At 35.8% G+C, this 18,180-nt stretch overlaps 1 long non-coding RNA gene across 2 annotated transcripts in view; it reads left to right on the top strand.

Moving 5' to 3' along the window:
- The first annotated feature begins 339 nt into the window (after positions 1–339).
- The window catches only part of LOC308648858, a 160,973-nt gene continuing 143,132 nt past the window's right edge, over positions 340–18,180 (top strand). For both annotated transcript variants that reach the window (XR_014021926.1, XR_014021927.1), the window contains exon 1: positions 340–547. This is a non-coding gene — a long non-coding RNA (uncharacterized lncRNA). The remainder of the gene's footprint in view (positions 548–18,180) is intronic.

Consider the following 18,180-nt stretch of genomic DNA (forward strand, 5'->3'; position numbering starts at 1 on the left):
GCATTTGCTTCAGTTTTGATTGGGGTTTTATCACATTATTTTTTTTTTTAAGAATTTTCCATCTTTCCACATACCAACTTTTAGAACAGATGGCTTAAAATGTCTTAGAGGAAATGAGTTGTGGCAAGCAGATGAGCATCTTTGGGTTTCTGTGGCAAAGGTAATTATCACCCCTTAAGTATCTACCTGCTAACATGAAGCTGGGTCTGGCCACAGGAGTTTTTCTGTTGCCTTCTCATCCAGGAGTTTAGGATGAATTTCCTTAAGATGGTTTGATTATATATATACGGGCATTTGGCTGTGGCTATAACCTCCATAAGAGGGAAACCTTGTAGACTGCAAGGTGGCTGTCTGCTGAGGTGACTGCCAGCCTCCCTGGAGAAGGTGTCAGCTAAAGGAGACTCCTCAAGGGAAAGCCACCATGGAGTTCACAAGCCTTGATCCCTTTTCAAATGCTGGCAAAAGGCCAGACTCAGAGGATTGCTACAGGGAGTAGCTGAGTGAGTTGGCAGATTGCCAAGAGAAGGGCTGTACTGTCATTTATAAGGTAATGGTTTGTGTGGACTCCCTGTAACTCATCCTGCCACTTACCCAAACCCAGGGTTTTTTTTGGGGGGGGAAGAGCCAGATTGCTCTCCTATTAGAAAAAAAAAAAAAAAAAAAACTTAAACAAACACTAGACTTAGATTTGTGGGATTTATATGGAATGTGTGTCTGAAATACTTCAGTGTCTATTTCAGCATTGCCTTTGCATGATTGCATGTCCAAAGCACAAACTTTTCCTGAGTCTTTGGAGACTTTCTGTTCCCATGTTGCCTTTCAGGTCTCTCAGTCCACCATACTCAGGGACTTTGTATTGCTGTCTTTAACTGCCTTATTAACTCCCACCATGAGTCCTCTGAATCTGGTTTTCTTAAATATCAGGAGAATGTCACTTAAAGTGAGAGATGTCAAAATATTCAAGTAAAAAATGAATATTGATAAACTGAGTAAAATATAATCACCATATGGTATCATTTTCAAATCTTCTTTTAGTTTAATACTTCTTTTAGTTTAATACTTTAAACTTTTTAAAAAGTTTATATTTATTGTTATGGTCTATTAATACATTCAAGAGTCTATTATAATTTATATCCAGAGTACTTTTTCTTGTGCCTTGAGAAAACAATTTTAAAAAGGTGTCCTAAAAATGGTTTACAAGTACATTCCGATGAGGTTTGTTATTAATTTTCTTTTAAAGTTAAAGGGAAGTTACTTATACAAGGAAATTTTGCTGATTTATGATTTATAAAATTTTAATCCTACTTCATAAAACTATTAATAAATATTTAGGATCATTATGATTATGTTAAAATGTTTAGGTTTGACACATTAATGAACTAAAATCTGGATGCAGAAATTATTTTATATTTTTACTTTGATTATTAAAAAGTAAGAAAAAAGTAAAATACTATGAGATTCTTAATATCTAACAATATAAATATGATGTTATTAATAGTAACATTATTTGTTGACTTAATAAGTATATTTAGTTTATAGAAGCAATAACATATTTTTATACACAATATTCAGAAAAAAATTTATACGCGCTCGCCTGGCATGCGTGCGGCCCGGGTTTGATCCTCAGCACCACATACCAACAAAGATGTTGTGTCCGCCGAGAACTAAAAAATAAATATTAAAAATTCTCTCTCTCTCTCTCTCTCTCTCTCCTCTCTCACTCTCTCTTTAAAAAAAAAAAAATTTATACACAAAATTCAGAAAGCAATCCTAAGTGAGAGAGACACTGGAGTCTCTCTACAACCACTGTGTTAAAGGTCAATACTAAAACTACTATTGTACCACGAAGTGACTTGTTAAATTCAAAGTTGGCAGAATTGCAACAGATAAATGCAAAGAATGAAGTGCTGGCACCAGAGACTCAGGATTGGACATCAAATGGGATCATTGTAATACAAGCTCATCCAGCCATTGTGTTTGTGGGATGTTTTTGTTTTATTTTGTTTTGTACTAGGGATTGAACTCACAGGCACTGTACCACTGAGCAACATGCCCAGCCCTTTTTATTTTTAATTTCTGAGATAAGTCCTTGATAAGTTACTTAGTACCTCACTAAGTTACTGAGACTGGCCTTTAACTTGTGATCCTCCTGCCCCAGCCTCATACAGCCATGTGTGAAGTTAATATGATCATGTTTGAAGAATGCTTCATAATTCAGGTAATCTCATCTTTCTATGAAGGACAAAATAATTCACACAAGGAACTAGAATAAATTATAAGGTAGTATTGAATGATGAGTAATATGCAAAGAACTTTACATGCACTGCCTGCTTCAACTTCAAACAACCTGATAAAGAACAGGAAGAGAGCCAGGTACACACCTATAATCCCAGCAACTCGTGAGGCCGAGACTGGAGGATCACAAGTTTGAGGCCAGACTTACCAATTTAGCAAGCCCCTAGGCAACTTAGAGAGATCCTGCCTCAAAACAATAAGTAAAAAAGGACTGGGGATGTGGTTTGGTGCTTAAGCTCCCCTGGTACAAAAAAAAAAAAAAAAAAAAAAAGGAACTGTTACTATCTTCATTTTATAGATGAAGTAACTGAGGCACAGAACGGTCTAAAGAGATGTGGTTAGCAAGTAGCAGAGCAGGAATTCAAAGAGCTCTACCTGACTCTAAAACCTGAGCACTTTAATATTAGCTATACTATAGGGGAAAAATTCAATTTCATTAACAAGCAAAGATTTAATAACATACCGAAATGGAAATGCAAAAGAATGACAAACATCAAATTCCAGTTGTCTCTGTAAAGGAAGGTGAAGAGGACATTGGAATTGAAGGGAGTATGCAGATTTCAATATACGTAAAATTTTATTTTAATTAAATTTAGAAAATTTAGAAATTTGTTAAGATTTGGTAAGCCAGGTCCATGGGTTATACAATTTTTTCCTCAATACTTTTCTGTATGCTTAAAGTAGTCATACTAAAAAATTAAAGTAAACTGATATCACCCCATTTCATTCATATGAAAGTTTGCATTTTTAGGAAATAATTCTGATGATGGTTGGAAGAAACTGACACTTTCATATATTTTTGAGGATATAAACTGGTTCAACTCCCTTAGAAAGCAGTTTAACAAAATATATCATTTAAAACCATAAAAAATCACATTATTTGGTTCAGTAATTTTCCCTTGGGAATTCTATCTGATAGAAAAAAATATCAAAATATAATACACAGAGGCTGGGCTTGTGGTTCAGTGGTAGAGCACTTGGCTAGCACATGTGAGGCACTGGTTCGATCATCAGCACCATGAAAAATAATAAAATAAAATAAAGGTATTGTATCCATCTACAACTAAAAAAAACATTTTTTTTAAAGAGAGAGAGAGAGAGAGAAGTTTTTTAATATTTATTTTTTTGTATCGGCAGACACAACATCTTTGTTTGTATGTGGTGCTGAGGATCGAACCCGGGCCGCACGCATGCCAGGCGAGCGCGCTACCGCTTGAGCCACATCTCCAGCCCCCTAAAAAAACATTTTTTAAAATATATAATACACATATTCGCAGAGATGCACTGAAAAACTATATATTATATATGCATAAAGATGTCAAATACAATGTTATGCTAGTGTAATATAATCTAAAAGTTTAACTATAAAGAAATAGTCAATATTTTGCAGCCTTTGTAACTGTCAAAGTCTTTATAACAACTTGAGTAATGGTTGTGATGTAACATTAACTGAAAAAAAATCAGGATATGAAATTGCATAAGATTAAGTCAATGAAAAAGTAAGCATAGAAAAGTTCAGGAAGAAATATCCTAAAGCAAGGAGTTCAGTATTTATATTAAGATAATGAGATTAAATTTTTTACTTCTCTCTTCTGGTTCTTTGATAATATTTATCTGCCATATTGTCTTTGAAATGTAAAATTACCATACAGCACGAATCTTGCTTTGGAAACAGTGAGACACATCTGAAAGTAAACTTGAATACAAACTTAGAATTCAAAGAGTCTAAGAAAAGTTGAAGACAATACACAAATCAGTGCTGAAGTGACAGGAAAATCCATCAAGCTGGGGGCAACAGGCATGCTTCATGAGGAGAGGACATCAGTGTGCTTCAACAGTTGGCAGAGCAGGGTAAAAACTAGGTGGAGACTAGGACAGGGGTGAGAGAAGGGGGCATGCAAGCTGCAAAGTGGAAAGATCTAAGATGTTCTCAGGAACACAACACTGCATGTCATGGAATATGTTATTTCCAGTTTTTATCTTCTGATTTTTTTTCAGAAAATGTAGTGGCTTTAAAGTTTTCACAGTTGAATTAATTCTACAAAACAACTTCTTGTAGAATCATAGCAACATAATTATGAGTTGTGCTTCTGACTCTAAATCTTTTATCTAAAAATAATGGCAATGACTACATCTTGGGAAAACAAAGCCATTACCTATTCTTGTGCTCCAGCTATCTTGGTAGTCACTTACTGGAAAATGGATCACAAGTTAAATAACTATGTTTTTTTAGAACACTGTTTGTCACTCTTACCTTAAGTGAGTTGATTAATGAAATAATTTAAAAATTTTCAGCCTATAGGCATTCTCTAAATTGTGAATATGACTTAGACAAAATTCTTTACCATAACACAAGCCTGCCTGAGCTCTCCACAAGGCACAGCCCCAGCATTCCTGGAAGCCCAGACCGTTCCTTTAGGGAGTATATTTTCATGTACAAAAAGAAGAGGCAGGCAGGTGGCTGAGATGTAGGAAGATAGAGGAAGGATGTTAGGAAAGTCTCAGCCTTGATATACTTCACTGCCTCTACCGTGTACCATCTGCTCATAGTCCAGCTTCCTCGGGTTAGATAAATATTTCTTGAATAATATATGAATTAACAGGATGAATGATGATAGCTGTCATTTATCAAATGATTACTCTGTGCTGGGAGTTTACATCCATTACCTTTAATTGTCATTAAGAATCCTGCTGAGTCTGTAACTCAAGTGCCAGGGAACTGAGGTTCTTCAATTGATTCTGGTTTTTTAATCCTTTAAGATCAGGGTAAAATATAACTTTCCAGTTGTCATCTCACATGCTGGTGAAAAATCTACTGTTTCTTCCCACATCTCCAGCTTTCTTTCTTTGCTTCACATTCTTTTTACTTAGCAGGCCAAATTCTCCATTTGTCCTCACCTCTCCCTGTGTTTGCTTTCCTTTTTTTGCTGTTATCACCTCACCTAAGGCTATAAAGCATCACCCCAATCCCTTTATTCCCAAAGTATCACCCACATATGACTACCTGGGAAACAAACAGCTCTTTAACTTAGAGGAAAAAGTAAGCAATGGTCCATTCTATTGCCAAGTAACAAATAATTTAATATCGGATATTAAGACTATTGCTACCAATAGAGTTCCAAACTGGGCGATTTTATTGAACTTCCTAGTGTTGTTGCTTTCATCTTCAGCTCTGGGATGCTCATAATTTTTTTATTTTATTATGCAAAACAATTTATTCTCTGCCTGAGGCTTCCTCCTTCATACCCATAAAGGTGTTTATTCCTAAATTTACGAGTCCTAGAAATCAGAAGCCTATAGTCTGCAAAGTTTAAATAGCATTTTGTTCCACTGGTATGTTATTATCCGCATTTTACACAGGACCAAACAAGTTTAGTGAAATTAAAGAAAAAGAGCCAGGGCCTGAATTAAAAGCCTGGCTTGCCTAATGCAAAACTTGTATTCTTTTCACTACACCAGAATGAATGTTTAAGAATCAAAACTTCCTGAATATTTCATCGTGCTTAGCACTAAAAGCTTTAGGGCATTAACTCATAAAATCCTCACATTAGCTGATATCTATTTTATAGATACAAAGCTAGTAAATTGTTCAGGATCACGTAGCTAACAAGGGGGAAGATCAGGAGAGAACCTCGGTGACTGTGTCTCTGTGGTCTCATCATTAACCGTACTCCTTCACCATCCTCAAGCCTCAGCTCCCCTCACTTTCTCCCATGGTTGGAAATGAGATCTGCTGCTGGGTGATAGTGCAGTCTGCACCCTGAAAATAACCCAAGAGTGGGTTGGTAACTCAAATTTTCTGAGGGTGCTTGGAGTACAGGGGCATTGTGGGAGTCTATACCATTATAACTAGATTTACTCAGTGTCAAATCAAGTGGTAAACTTTGTAATGGCTGCTTTCAGAAACAATCATGTTATTCAGTTCTTCCCATTGAATGAGTTGTCACAAATTGACTCAATTCATTTTGCCAGTCAGTCATTCAAGACTGAATGTCCTCTGAATGTCAGGTACTATTAGGCATAGAGAAAAGATGAATCTTTCAGATCCAGGTTTCATCTTTAGTAGCCCTGAAGCTTGTGGGGACTTTGCAGTTCAGAGCATGCTATCACAGGACTAATTTACCAGATAGTTATGCATTTGATGATATTTGAAGCTAGAGAAAGTCAGATTTTTCAATCAGTGAATGTAAGAAATGTCTAAGAATTACTATTTTGGAAAAAGATAAATAGTTTTATCTCCAAGGGTGACAAACTCTGACAGGGGAAATGGATAAGCAAAGCCTGGGTGACTACCTGGCTAGAATTCTATAAAAACACTTAAATCTCTGAAAACTCAAAGAGAGTCCATGATCCCTATCCTGAATTCCAGAGGAGAATCATGTAATAGGTGTATGGAATTCTATCAAAGGCATAAACAGGCAGGTTAAAGGGTGAGATTATGGTAAGTATTTAGATTCTCTCCTAGTTCCTTTTATTTAGTTATTTTTTTCAGTACTGGAGCTCTCTACCACTGAGTTGTATCCCCAATCCTTTTAAAGTTTTTATTTTGAGACAAGGTCTTGCAAAATTGCCCAGGTTGATCTCAAACCTGTGATCCTCCTGCCTCAGGCTCCCAAGAAGCTGGGATTACAGATCTGTGCCCCCAAACCCAACTCTGGCCCAGGTCTCTAGAGAAAAAATTACTAACATGAGGAAGGGCATTAAATTAGGTCATCATTGCTTCTCGAGAACACAGAACTCACTTTGATTTCTTTTATACTCCAAGTTCTGCTTGAAGTTTCCATTTCCTTAGGGGACTTGAATATCAGGGCAAATGTCCCATGTAAATGATAACAATCAATATTTGGGCAGGAACATCTCTCACTTTAATAAGACGTCTTCTTGTAGAACTGGATCTTGAGCATGAAATAAACCAGTTTTTTTCCAAGCTGTACTTCCAGGGCCTCAATTGCACTCAATGAGCCTTTTTGGCGGGGGGGCGGGGGCGGTAATAGAGATTGAACTCAGGGGCACTGGACCACTGAGCCACATTTCCAACCTTATTTTGTATGTATGTGTGTGTGTGTGTGTATATATATATATATATATATATATATATATATATATATATATATATATTTATTATTTTTTTTTTTTAGAGACAGGGTCTCAAACTGAGTTGCTTAGCACCTCACATTTGCTGAGGCTGTCATTGAATTCGTGATCAATCCTCCTGTCTCAGCCTCCGAAGCCACTGGGATTACAAGCATGTGCCACCACACATACAAACATTTTAAACAGCATATTAAAAAAACTGCATCATTTTTGGTGTCTGGTTTATATTTTGGATATCTGCAATCCAACTTCATTTAGGGGGAAATAAAGAGCCCCATTGCAAGAAGTGAACACCTCTGAGATTTTGGTCCATTTCTCAGTTCACTAAGGCCGGGAGATGTTAACTAATTCACAGAAATGACAGAGGTAAATCTTAACCCCATATCATCCTCCCAGCCTGTTCACTGTTCAGACCTCTCACTGTCTACAGCTGCCCACAATCAGCCTAGAAAGCATGGAAGTCACTCAGGTCAAATGGGAAAATTCTATGAAAATATTGATGGGCCAGCCAACATTTATTATTTAAATGATTAAGTGCTATGCATTCTTATTTATCCTCACAGTGATATGCTGACTTGAGCTAAACAAGTATCTCACCAGCCCCATTCCTAGTTTTATGAAAGATAAAACAGTCTCAATGAAGTTGAGTTCCTCAGAAATTATATTATTAGATAATCAAAAAAGGCTCCAATTCCAATGTTCTGACTTTTAGAAAGACTAGGCTCCATTCATTATATATGTCCTGTTTGCTGTGCCCATGTAGACAGGAGAGCAAATGATATGATTAAAAGGGAAAACTCCCCAGATTGACAGGCACAAGATGAAAGACAAACGTTAGATACCAACCCATGTTGCTTGGATGTCTGCAAGCTTTAAAATTACTACCAGGGGACGTACAGTCCCACGAGGTATGCTTATCTACCCTACATAAGGTGGCTTGCGTTGATATGTACAACCCATCTTAAAATGAATATAGATGTCCTCTTGTTCAATAAGGTATGATTTTAATAAAAAGCATTACTGAGTTTATGGCAATGTGTTTTGCCCTTATATACTTTCTTAGTCAACTTCTACTAAAAGTACAACTACTATTATGTGAAGCTCTGTGAAATGTTTTTATGCTAAAAATGAGATCATAGTTGGAAATTGGGGGACCATCTGTTCAAGGCTAAAATAAAGGGAACACAAAAATATGAAGATAGGAAATCATTATTGCAAAACATTTTGCATCTTTTTCTGTATTTCTATTTTAAAGTTATGTATTTAAATTATTGTTCTGTTTTCATGTTGAATGGTTGCTAATTATCCCAGCTCTGTTTATTGCATGTGGTCAGATCATTGATTCTCAGAAAAACTACCCTGTAGCCTAGCCCTACATTCTTCCAAGATAATATCATCTGCAGGAGTCAAGTTTCTTGCCAGGAGAGCTCATTTGCAGAAGTAAACAAACTGGAAGTAAAAGCATGAAATGTTAAAGAAACTTTCAGCCTTGGACAGGACATTAATAACAAATAATATCTATCGTAAGCTATTTTATGTCTTTTTAAAAAATATAATATCCGGTCAAACTGACCTAGGAATTAGAACAGTAAACAGAGCAGAACAAGGGCTGTCAGCAATACCATCTAGGAACACTGAGGTAATGGAGAGGCTCCCTGTCTGCTGGGGAGCTCCAGAAGAACAGCTGCTCCCTTCTCTCAAAACAGTCCCTCCTCCAGTACTGTTAGCTTGCTAACCAGCTCAGATCTGCTTTTGAGGAGCAAGCCAAACACATTGCCACTGGTGATTAGGAAACTTAAAAAAACAAAAGTCAGCTTGAAAAGACCCGATTTTATATCTTTCCTCCGTCTCTGGCAACCCTCCACTCCCATTTCAACCTACCCCCTTGCCCTTCCTTATATTTGATTCTTTGTTCCGTGAAATGTGGGGACAATGGAAAGCAACTGGGAAACAAACCAAACATTTCCTTCTGGAAATATTGCCTATTTAATAACAACAGCTAGGAGCCTGTAAATATTTTTTTAAGAAATTCACTGCCCCCCCCCAACACCCATACTCACAGAGCAGTCATTCTATGAAAAATCAATTTCTCTAAATCAGAACCTAAATTTTAAAGCCCCCCCCCCAACACACACACACAGTACTACTAAAGGTCTTCATATCCACAGCCAATCCAGGCTTATACTCTGAAAACTGAAGCTCAGAACCTTGCATATTTATCTCTCAAACTAAACTAAGAATTCCATGTTGAATGTTTGGAGGTAGAGTGTAGAAGAAAAGTTATAGCATTTAGTTCATATAGAAGACCTTTAAACTTATTGTGTGATCTTAGCCCAATCCCATAGTTTCTATGGGCCCCTGGATAACTCATCTGTAAAGTGAAATGATCACCCTAGACAACCTGCAAATTTCCTTTCAGATCCAACTCTGTACAATTCTTAGAAGTACAATTATGTGTTGCACAACAGTGTTTCAGTCAGTGATGAACCACATGTACACGGGTGAACCATAAGATCATAACAAAACAAGAAAACTCACCCAAGTTGTAACCATCCTGACATGGTAGAGTGTCTGTAGTGGGATGGTATAAACAAACAACTACATTGCTAGTCATATGAATGTATAGCATATCTATACATAAAAGTACATAATGCTTCTTAATGATACTAAATGACTGTTACTACCGTGCGCAGTGGCACATGCCTATAATCTCAACGGCTGGGGAGGCTGAAGCAGGAGGACCTCGAGTTCAAAGCCAGCCTCAGCAAAACTGAGGTGCTAAGCAACTCAGTGAAACCCTGTCTCCAAATAAAATAGAGAATACAGCTGAGGATATGGCTCAGTGGTTAAATGCCCCTGAGTTCAATCTCTGGTATAAATAAATAAATGGCTGTTACTGGTTTATGTACTTAGCATACAATACTTTTTATCCTTATTTTAGAGCATATGCCTTCTAATTTTATATATATATATAATTATATATATATATATATATATATATATATATATATGTTTTTTTTAAAAGATTTACTGTAATACAGTATGCCATGTTACACCAGCAGCAGCCACATACATCTTTTTAACCACATCAGGAGGCTACATTGAGTAATCTATCCATCCCATCCAAGTTTTTTTTAAATATGTACACTCTATACTGTTCACACAAGAACAAAATGGTCTAAAGTCAATTTCTCAGACTTTATTAAGTGACATATGACTGTATGAAATGGGAAATAAAAGATGAAGGAGAATATAAAAAAGAATTATGGCTGTAATAATTAGATTAGTTTCAATTCTTCACTCTCTCCCTGTTCTAGAGTCACACATTTGTCAAGTGGCTTGGCAATATCTCCCATCTGAGTAGGTAGAATGTATTTCCCCACCTACTTCATGCAGGAAGTGGCTACATGTCTTGTTTTGGCCAGTTGAAGTTAATAGATGTGAAGCTTTTTAAAAGCGGTCTTACTACTTTTGCTTCTATAATATACTGGATACTCACTAGTTTAAGAATGAGGGAATAAAGAGCTAATCAAACCTTTGAGCAAGAAAAATAAATATTTACATTGTTTAACCTCTAATAATAATGACTGGTTGTTATGTATCAGTATTACAGCAGAAATTTGACTGCTACAATAAACTTCTTGCTCTTTTACTTTTTTGAGGCTGTTGAGCTATGTTGGAACCATCTAGATATTTTAGGTTGATTGTGTAAATGTTCCCATTAGTACCACCAACAGGACTATTGCTGGTTTTGTGAATACCATAGGATCAGAAAGTATTTTACTGATTTTCTGTGTAAAGAACTGTGTCCTTAGCCTATATTGAGAATCAACTTCTTTGAAATGTGCTGTTGGCTGTAAGTATGGTAGTCATTATGATTTACAGTATAATCTTTGTGGCAACCTGTTGGAGAAATTTCTCTCAGGTTCCAGTAAATGCAGAAATTTTGCATCCTGAGCAACTGGTTGGTGTAAATCTTATAGACACTACCTTTCAACTGGTGGTAGGGGCCTCTTGAAATGACTTGGGAAAGTCAAAGCCAAATATGAGGCCCTGCACAAGCAAGGACTGTATGTGACCCCTATACATTTTGTTTATGAAATTCCCTCCTGGGCTCATTTTCTTTTTCCTACACTCTTTTTATTCTTTTATATTTCTTTATAAATTATGGATTTTGTGTTAACTGTTGTTATATCGAATATATTTATGTCAGTTCCCTTAAATCCTTTTGGGAAAATAAGTGAGAATGTATAAGTAAGAAAAATATTAATTTCAATTAGTATACTGAAGACAAAAGTGCAATTTCATCACTAATCAATCAACTCTTTTACTTATTTATTTGTCAGTTTAGAGGATACTGGGGATTGCAATCAGGGGTACTCAACCACTGAGCCACATCCCCAGCCTTATTTTGTGTTTTATTTTGAGATAGGGTCTCAGTGAGTTGCTTATCAACTTGCTCTCGCTGAGGTTGGCTTTGAACTCACAATCCTCCTGCCTCAGCCTCCCAAGCTGCTAGAATTACAGGTGTGTTAGGATTACAGTGCGCCCAGCTAATCAACTCTTTTATTATTAAAACTTGCTGAGGATCTGGTATTTCTGTATTCTAAGTAATCTCTAGATAGGTATTACGTACAAATTCTGATAACCACTTATATCATTTCAAATCTATAAATATAAGGAGAAAGCCTATCTTTCTTCAAGTTGTTTGAAATAAGGAGAAAGGTGTTTTTTTTTTCACCAAAGATTCGATGTAATATTCAAGTTAATTTTTCCTTTAACATTTGTTTAACATGTGTGTTTACACGAGGCAGGGTGCAATGGGCAATATAAAAATGAAACAGGTATTTCAGCATCTTTAAGGATCTTATGTTGTGTATCAAAGTCCATACTTGTAATCCCAGATACTCAGGTGATTGAAGTTGGAGCTCACAAGTTTGAGGCCAGCATGGGCAACTGAGTGAGACCCTGTTTCAAAATAATAAAAAAAAAAAAAAAAAATTAAAGGGCTGAGAATGTAGTTTTCAGTACACTTGCCTAGCTTTTGAAAAACCCTGGGGAAAATCCCAGGATGAAGAAAAGAAAAAAGAAAAAGAAAACCTCCTGTGTGTTAGGTGCTTCTATATTACAAAGACCTAGTTACCTTAGGTGTCACTGAGGCTGTCTAGGAGAAGAAGGAAAGGCCAGGCAATATGGAAGTACTAAGACCTTCAGAGGAAGCACAGTCAGGTTTCCTGATTTGAGTGAAATGCTTGAAATCAGTCACCAAGGTTGGTGGCAGGGAAGCTGAGACAGATGAGTATAGGAAACCTCAGCATAAACATAAAATAAGAGCCAAGGGTGAGATGATCAATGTTACTGAGTCACAGTCAGATAGGAACAAGACATTCTGGTGTGCTATTGCACAAAAAAGATGACTATAGATAACAACAAAGTATGATTCTGTTCCAAAAGTTAGAAGCATGAATTTTGAAAGCTTTTACCTTAAGGAGATGGTAGATGTATGAGGAGATAGATATTTTTAAACTGCTTTAAACATTACCCAAGGGCTGGGGCTGTAGCTCAGTGGCAGAGCACTTCCCTAGCATGTGTGAGGCACTGAGTTCAATCTTCAGCACCAGATAAAAATAAACAAATAAAGTAAAAATAAAGGCATTCTGTTCATACTCAACTACAAAAAAAAAAAAACTTTAAAAAACATCTCCATCTCTCTCTCTCTCTCTCTCTCTCTCTCTCTCTCTCTCTGTCCTGTTAATATAGATAACTTTATGTTTCTCTGTACTAGTTAAATAATAAATTCAACAGTTTTTTTTTTTAAAAAAAGGTGAGGAAAATAAAAACATGAGCAAATCTGGGAAGCCCAGAATAATCAGTAATGAACACATCCAAATGAGAAGCTGAAGAAAGGTTCTAAATCAAGATATTGATCTGAATTTATATTTTGAACCACCACTGAATATCCAACGGAATAGGAAAGGCAGGGGGTGGGGGGATAAGAATCAGTGCCTGCTATGAACTTTAGGGAATTTCTATTACAGTGTTCTATGTCTGGAAGCAAATGTGAGATATAGGGCAGTCAGAGAGAGTCAAATACCAATCCTACCATCATCTACAAAAAGTCCAGTAATACTGGAGTTCACAAAGGGTGTTTTAGTCAACTTTTTGCTGCTCTGACTAGAAGACCCAACAAGAAAACTGTAGAGGAGGAAAAGTTTATTCAAGGGCTCACTATTTCAGAGGTCTCAGTCCATAGACAGCCAGCTCCATTCCTATGAGTTTAAGATGAGGCTGAACATCATGGCAGAAGAGTGTGGTGGAGGCAAGCAGCTCAAATGATGATCAGAAAGCAGAGAGAAACTCCACTTGCCAGTTACAAAATATATTTTGCAACTGGTACACCCATGTATAAAATCATGCCCCCAGTGATCCACCTTCTCAGCCACACCCTAACCACCTTCAGTTACCACCCAGTTAATCCTCACCAGATTAACTTTTGGAGGATGCCTCACATCTAAGTCATAATACAGAGCAATATCCCATGGACTCCCCAGACAGCATACTAAGTAGTGTCTTACTGCCACAGATACCTAGAATCCAAATTTATTAAAAGTAATTGTGGTACATTTTAAAATTTTCCCTTCTCCCACTGACTGAACTTAACATTTGAACGAGACCCTCAAACAATTCTGACATTAACTGTGAATCCATTCATGGACATGAATGCCGTAAATAAATATATAAAGTATCTATTGGACAAAAAGACTCAGTTTAATCCTATAAAAGGAGAATTAACCAAAGGGATGAATTTAAATGTTTCACCCATGAGATGGTTGATAACAAAAAGAAGACAAAAAAAAAAAAACTTTAGAAAGATTTCTAAATTCCAAGTACTGGAAATATACTGGGTTATCAACAAAATTCAAAAGAACATACCATATGCACACTATGTGCAAACTTTAACATAAAATGAATCACAGACCTAGTTGTAAGAGCTAAACCTGTAAAACTCTTAAAAGAAAATATGGTAATAAATATTTGTGACCTTGGATTAGATAGCAGCTTCCTATATATGACTCCAAAAGCACAAATAATAAGATAAAAGTAAATAAATTGAACTTCATAAAATCAAAACCTTTTGTGCTTCAAAAGTAACCCATGAAATGAGAGAATATTTTTTAAAATAAATAGATAAATCATATAAATAGAAGATGATTTGCTTCTAGGACTTTGACAACTCAACAATAAAGAGATAATCCGATTTTTAAATAATCCAAAGAGGCATTGCTTCAAAGAAGATATGCTTATGACCAATAAGCATATGAGAAGATGCTCAACATTTTCTGTAAGTAAGTGCAAATCAAAACCACAGTAAAATGCTACTTCACACTTAGTAGAATAACTATGATGAAGAATATAGACAATAAAAATTATTGGCAAGGATGAAAAAGTTAAGACCCTCATACATTGCTGGTGGGAATATGAAATGGTACAGTCACTTTGGCAGATGGTTCGGCAGTTCTTCAAAAAGTTAAACATAGAGTTACCCTATGACCCAGCAATTCTATTCCTAGGTATTTACTCAAGAGAAATGAAAACATGTTTACACAATAATACATACAGCAATATTTATACAAGCATTATTCATAATAACTAAAAAGTTGGAAAAAACCTAAATGTCCATTAACTTATGATTGGTTAAACAAAATGTGACACACACAGGAACATATAATTCAGCAATAAAAAAGGCTGAAGTACTGACACATGCTATAACACAGATTTATTTTGAAAACATTATACTAAGTGAAATAAACCAGACACAAAAGACTATATGTTTTATTATTCTACATATATATGAAATGTCATATATCTAGGAAATTCCATAGAAAAATAGTAGATTAATTGTTGTCAGGGGTTGAAGGGGAGAGGAAACAGGGAATGACTGCTAATTAGTATGGGGTTTCCCTTGGGGATAATGAAAATGTTCTGAAATTAGATAGTGTTGAAGGTTGCACAACTCTGGATATCCTAAAACCACCAGATTTAAAAGAGTAAACTTTGTAGTAAATTAATTTTATTCTAGTAGATCTGTCAAAAAACTAACATGGTATTTTAAAATGGAAGCAATTTGATATTAGAAAAGATTGCTTTAGATATAAGAACATGATGCTACAAGCTTTGAAAAAATGAAATGGAAGCAATTAGAAAATGCCAAAAATCAGATCAATGAATTTGAAGACAAGCTCAAAAATACTTTAGAATTCTGAGGAAAATTATAAAAAGTGAGTAAGATGAAAAAAACAATGGTGTATTAGATTTGGATTATCTAACCTTAAAAAGAAATGATGAATAATAATAAAATATTTTTCCCAAGATCTAGAGAATCAGAATTCTTATTTTTTTACTACTTTTAGTCATTTTGAAAGTATTTTTATCAAACTAATAAGTGTATATATTTATGGGATACAGTATGGTATAATGGAATAATAAAATTATGGCAACTAACATATCCATCATCTCACCTACTTATTTTTATTGTGTGTATGGTGAAAACATTTAAAACTACTCTTTCAGCAATTTCAAAATATATATTAACAATAGACACCTAGTGTGCAAATAGGTCACTAAAACTTATTCCTCCTGTTTAACAAGTTTTGTATACTTTGACCAATATTTTTTGTTTCCCCAAGCTTCTCCTTACCTCTGGTAATCTCCATTCTACTCTCTGAATTTATGTATGTGACTTTTTAGATTTGCATATAAGTTCATGCAGTATTTACCTTTCCATGTCTGGTTTATTTGGCTTAGCATAATGTCTTCCAGATTCATCCATACTATGGTTAATTGTAGAATATCCTTCTTTTAAGGGATATTCTATATTCTTTTAAGGAATATCCTTCTTTTAAGGCTGTAGAGTATTCCATACTATTTTTTCATTCATTCATTCATTGACATGCACTTAGGTTGTCTCTACATCTTGATGCTTATGAATAATGCTGCAATGAATGAGGGAGTACAGATACCTCTTTAAACGATAGATTTCAATTCCTTTGGTTATATACTCAAAAGTAGGATTACTGAAGCATATGATAATTCTATTTTTAGTTTTTAAACTAATTTCCTTACTTACTGTTTGGCTGTACTAATTATATTCCCACTAAAAGTACACCAGGGTTCCTTTTATTCCCCATTCTCATGAGCACTTGTTATCTTTCACCCTTTTATTGTAGCCATTCTAATTGGTGTAAGATTATATATCATTATGGTTTTAATTTGCAATCCCTGATGATTAGAGATGTTGAACATTTCCTCACACGTCTGTTGATCATTTGCATGTATTTATTTGAGAAATGTCTGTTAGCTTGAAATATGTTGCTTGGAGAACTGTGGAGTCTCTCTACTCTGTATTTTATTTCAGTAGAACATTATGTCATTATCCTGGAAATCTGGGTTTTCTCACATATGTTGCTTGCCAGGGAAGGTGGCTTTGGACAAATCATTTAGCCTCTTAAGCCTCAAGTTCTTCATCAGATTAAAAAAAAAATAAGGGAGAAGAAAAGAGAAAGGAAAAGTTTGAACCAGATGGTTTTAAGCACAGTTGCTTTAAGCATTAGATATGGTCCAAGAGAGAAATAGGAGGGAAGGCATAAAATCTAGACAGGGGAGATGATGGAACCATTTAATGAGAGTGGGCTAAAGAGGGGGTGGGGATATACAGGCAATCTTGCCACTGTCCATAGTGCTTAGCCATCATTTTTGTGTCTGAATGCCATTTGGAGGAGTCAGAAATTGCTTTCATAAGCAATATGGAGATCTAACCATTTTAGAGCAGAACAGTGACACCCTAAGCTCTTTCACAACTATGAATTTAACTACCACATATATGCTGACAATTCCCTAACCTTTATCTCTAGCATTGACCTTGCTTTTGTTATCTTAATGCATAATTTTAACCATCTGCCAAGCATCACCTGATCTTACTGCATTGACCTGGCCAAAGTAAACTTGTCATATTTATTGATGACCCTGCTTCTTCCCCTATATTTTCTATTTTGATTAGTGGCACCAAAATTTATTATCTGTGCCAAGCCAAAGACATAGGACACTTAGATGATTTAACCATGCCCACCACCTATAATTAACTAATCACCAGATCCTCCTGATATTGCTTTAAATACATATTGCATTCATCTCTTTTCTCCACCCCATGATCACTGCCTCTATTTACATTCAAACATTTATTGCTTGGATGATTATAGCATCCTTTTAATTAATCTCCTTCTCTTGAATTTTGCCCCCGTACACTTATACATACAATTAAGTTGTTTCCTTGCTAAACACCTTCTCTGGCTCTATTTGATTACAGCACAAAATCCAAGTTACATAGAATGATACTTCATCCTAAAACAATATTTATTAGGGAATTCCCCATGGATCAAAACCTGTGAAAGAATGGAGGAGGCTGGGGTGGGCAGAGGTACAAGTTGAGCTGTGATCCAGCCCCAACAAAGGCCTCTCAGCCCACCGCATATGTAGCTCTATAGCTGGAATGGCCATCCAGAGTTGTTCCAGGTTGGACCAAGTGGGCCAGGGATTCATGGATCATGCATTGGATGCAATATATCTCTGAAAGGAAGTATGGCTTTTGACAATACTATATTTTGCAAATTATTTTCTGGCAGCACACGCAGAAGCTAGATAAACAAGTCCTTCATTTCAAAAGGTAGAATTGAACAGCATTATCAGGAATTCTACCACACACTTGTCTATCTGTACACATCCTCCTCGGCTTCC

The sequence above is a fragment of the Spermophilus citellus genome, assembly GCF_964194105.1.
Source record: "Spermophilus citellus genome assembly, chromosome: 5".
Lineage (NCBI taxonomy): Eukaryota > Metazoa > Chordata > Mammalia > Rodentia > Sciuridae > Spermophilus > Spermophilus citellus.